Genomic DNA, 726 nt, shown 5'->3' with positions numbered 1-726 from the left:
CTTTGTTTGTGAGATTAAAAATTAGAGAACACTAATACCACCCGTTGAAAAAACGGATTTCAAACGTGTATTATATCTATAATCATATAACGAGTAATAGACGCTCTATATACTCTTACCTATCAACTTAATTAGACACGTAATATCTATAATCTATATCTATCATGGATGTAACCTATATAAATTTAGCATATTATCTATCTATCTATATCTATAGATATCTATCTATCTACTATCTTATATATTTCTATATCTATCATATCATTATCTATATCTATTTATATATATTATATCTATATATATATTATATTATATATCTATACTATATACTATATCATATTATATATATCTATATATCTATATCTATATCTACTATCTATATATATCTTATCTATCTATATCTAATCTATATATATGTATATCTATATCATATAATATATATATATATATATCATATTTTTATTATATATATATAGATATAATATATATAGATATATAGATATATAGATATAGATAGATATATTATATATAATAGATAGTGATTACTAATATATACTATAGATTTATGCATAATTATTTACATCGCACACTGTCATATCAATGATATATAGATATAGATATATAGATAATATATATATATATATATATATATATATATATATATATATATATATATATATATATATATATATATACGTTGAAATCCTTTTTTCATGTGATTAGTGT

This window comes from Haplochromis burtoni, unplaced genomic scaffold (genome assembly GCF_018398535.1).
Source record: "Haplochromis burtoni strain Fernald_Lab_line unplaced genomic scaffold, NCSU_Asbu1 Contig_446, whole genome shotgun sequence".
In the NCBI taxonomy this organism is placed as follows: Eukaryota; Metazoa; Chordata; class Actinopteri; order Cichliformes; family Cichlidae; genus Haplochromis; species Haplochromis burtoni.
Note: the sequence above shows the minus strand (reverse complement) of the source record.